The 3,447-nt window shown below is 44.6% G+C and overlaps 1 long non-coding RNA gene across 1 annotated transcript; it reads right to left on the bottom strand.

Moving 5' to 3' along the window:
* Window positions 1-1,225: 1,225 nt before the first annotated feature.
* LOC119295917 lies at window positions 1,226-3,447 on the bottom strand. Its single transcript, XR_005144499.1, has 2 exons — window positions 1,845-3,447; window positions 1,226-1,765 (listed from the first exon to the last, which is right to left on the bottom strand). It is a non-coding gene; the product is annotated as an uncharacterized LOC119295917 (long non-coding RNA).

Genomic DNA, 3,447 nt, shown 5'->3' with positions numbered 1-3,447 from the left:
ACCATTGCAATACCGTTTACGCTCACTTTTATCATTAGTTACCTTGCTGTTTTTATATTTTCAGATTACAAAAACCTTTATCTACTATCCATATTGCACTTGTATCACCATCTCTTCGCCGAACTAGTGCACCTATACAATTTGCCATTGTATTGGGTGTGTTGGGGACACAAGAGACCCTTTGTTATTTGGTTGCAGGGTTGTTTGAGAGAGACCATCTTCATCCTACGCCTCCTACGTATTGATAAACCTTAGGTCATCCACTTGAGGGAAATTTGCTACTGTCCTACAAACCTCCGCACTTGGAGGCCCAACAACGTCTATAAGAAGAAGGTTGTGTAGTAGACATCAATGACCGACGCCACCTGTCCAGAGCCAAAACGTCGGGAGTCCGATGCCCTCCGGACGTCCGGACCCCCGCGAGCGACCGGACGTCCGACCCCGACCGAACGTCCGACACTGCCTGTGCGCAGCCGGACCTTTGTCCTTGTATCCGTCTCCCACTTACCCCTTTGTGGCTTAGACTATAAATAGACCTTCCCCTCACCCTTTCTAGGGTTAGCAAAGGATTAGCTCATTTGAGATAGAGCTTTGCTCATCCATACGGATCTACTCCACCGAGAGAGACCGCGACCTCTACGGAGAAAATCCTTCTTGGATTCAAGACCCCCTCATGGGCGGACCCCTTCAAGACCTCCTCATGGAGATGAACCTTACCTTGTATCTTTCCTTTTGTTGTTCATGTACCTTGTGGATCTTGTGTGTTTTATTGTCTAGTGGATGTGTGATTGGACTTGTTCTTGAGTGTTTCCCCTTGTGATTTCTCCCCGTTCTTCCCCGTGTTCTTCGAGGGATCCCACTCCAATCGTGAAAGATCGGCCTACACCGGGTTAGCCCTGTATCACAACTCCTCCCTAAGGGTGTGTTTGTTTGGGACGCAGCTTCTTCGGTTGCGGCCGCCTGGAAGGTTGGAGCTGAAATGCAGTCATTTGGTAGTTGTGTTGTAGCAGTTGTTGCTGTAGCTGAAACATGCTGAAATGACTAGAACGCCCTCTGTTCTTCTGTAGATTGGGTTTAAGTGTTGACTATATTGTTTTAACAGTAAATGATCCGATTTGAACTATTTTTTTCCACATATGGCATGTTTTCATTAGTTTGATGGCGTAGACCAAATCGTGTATATCAACAAATTTGACATTCTACACACATAATAATATTTTTGAACTCATCATAACATATGGTATTAATTATATATACATGAGACCGTCTTTCGGTTACAAAATAAGTACATGGTTATGGTGAAGCTCACGACCCTACTCTCTCGCTGCCAGCACAAAATCAACAATCATGTTACGAGTTGTGTCCATGGTAGTATTTGCACCTCTCGTATAGTTCCCTCCAGTTGTGTTGACCACATGGCCCGGAGGATAGTAGTTGTCATCATCACTGCATCTAGCAAAGTGATAATCATACAAATCACTATCTCTGATGAAGTTGTGCAGTGCCATACAAGCGATGATAATCCTTGCTTGCTTACTAGGTGAGTAGCTAGGCAAATGTTTTAGAATGCGCCATTTTTGTTTCAACATAGCAAATGAGCGTTCTATGACATTTCTGAGTGATGAATGAAGATAGTTGAATACTTCTTCCCTACCGGTTGCAGCAGGGCCCATACGAAACTCAGGTAGATGGTATTTTGTTCCTCTAAATGGTGCTAGATAACCAACCTAATTGGGGTATCCAGAATCAACAAGATAGTGTTTTCCTACACAATAAATGTTTATGTCAAACAAGGAATACAATACATTGTCAAGTTTAATTATGAGATTGCTTTAAGCAAATACCTGTCAGAGGATGAGGAAACTTTTCTTTGTACTTATCCATTTTGTCCTTGAATATCCTTGTGTCATGTGCCGAACCAGGCCATCCAGCCACTACAGAAGTGTATCTCATGTCAAAGTCACATACGGCCATCACATTTTGTGATGAATATTCATGTCAACCGCAATGGTTAATCATGTCTTTAGCTGGCACAGTGACAGGTATGTGTGTCCCATCAATAGCACCAATGCAACCATTGAAGTGAGGAAAAAACTTAGGGTCTTGCAGTCTCTCATGCACACTTCTAAATTCTGGATCAGTTGGTGCAATCATATCTGCAGCTAATAACATCAAACACCTCAACACATGGTTGAATTTTCGGTGGACCTCTTGAATCGGTTCTAAACTTGGCTCACTGATTGTGGGCTACCAATAGTCCACAAGAACATCCATAGAGCCTCCTCGGAACACATGTTGCATGTTGCTCGCAAACCATAGTTGTGTACCAAAGTCTCATGTAATAAGTCAAAACATGGCCTATGCATACGAAACATCATGTAGCAATCTTTCAAAGAACCCAAGCAATCATATCCCCACTGTTGTCCTGTGCATCTTACCTCTCTCCTTTCTTTCTTCATAAGATACTTTTGATTGTGCATGGCGACCACAAATGCAACATACATGTATTGCTGAAGCTTTTTCTTCCCGAGCTCCATCTTCTTTATGTCAGATTCAACCTCACATTCACTTCCACTCTCACTTGAACAAGTTGTACCATTGCTGCTGTTAGTGGTTGTGCTCATTTTTGTACATACAAATACAAGGGAAAAACCAATAGTTAGTACCACAAACCATCATTTAATCACACTGAACATACACAATAGTCCTATGTTTAAATTCACAGTAACAATAGCAATACATATGCAAACTACAGCCAAGTATCAATTTGCAAATTCATATAAAAAATGACAATAGCAATAGCAGCCACTAGTACTAAAATGGAGCAGTCACCACTAGTTCCAGTACAGTTGGCAATTATAGATCAGTACCAAAATAGCAGATGACTTGCTAGTATCAACATCATTTTGCAAATCAGCGGAAATAGTAGCAGTCCACTAGTACTAGATGAAATAGCAGTAGTCAGGCAACACACGCATGCATCACACGCACAGAGCACGACCACCATGCACGCATAGTATGCATACAAGAACGCAGAGCACTCCTGCACTAACACACACAGAAATAGAGCAGGCAGGCATCGGACACTGGCAGAAGGGGAGGGGGAGGGACGGACAGAGGACAGATGGAAATAGGCGAAGGAGGTTACCGCAGCAACGACTGAGATCCGAGTGGACGGTGGCCGGGGTTGGGGCGGGTGGAGGCGGTCCAGTGATAGGGAGTGGCCGGTGGAGGATGCAGTAGACGAGGTGGCTGCGCCTCTGCGCTCCAGGAAAGGGAGATTACGGCCGCACCGCCTCCGATTCGTCGGCCGGCGACGGTCGAGGCACTAGTGGCCGAGGTTGGGACGGGTAGCGGTGACGACGGGGAATGGTGAACCCTAGCGATTTGCGGTTGTGTTTTCATTGGGGATAGCCGAGAGTAGAAGAAACAGATAGGTAACGGGCA

The sequence above is a fragment of the Triticum dicoccoides genome, chromosome 4B (genome assembly GCF_002162155.2).
Source record: "Triticum dicoccoides isolate Atlit2015 ecotype Zavitan chromosome 4B, WEW_v2.0, whole genome shotgun sequence".
NCBI lineage: Eukaryota > Viridiplantae > Streptophyta > Magnoliopsida > Poales > Poaceae > Triticum > Triticum dicoccoides.
The sequence above is the reverse complement of the archived record's forward strand: the minus strand, read 5'-3'. Positions and strand labels throughout refer to the sequence as shown.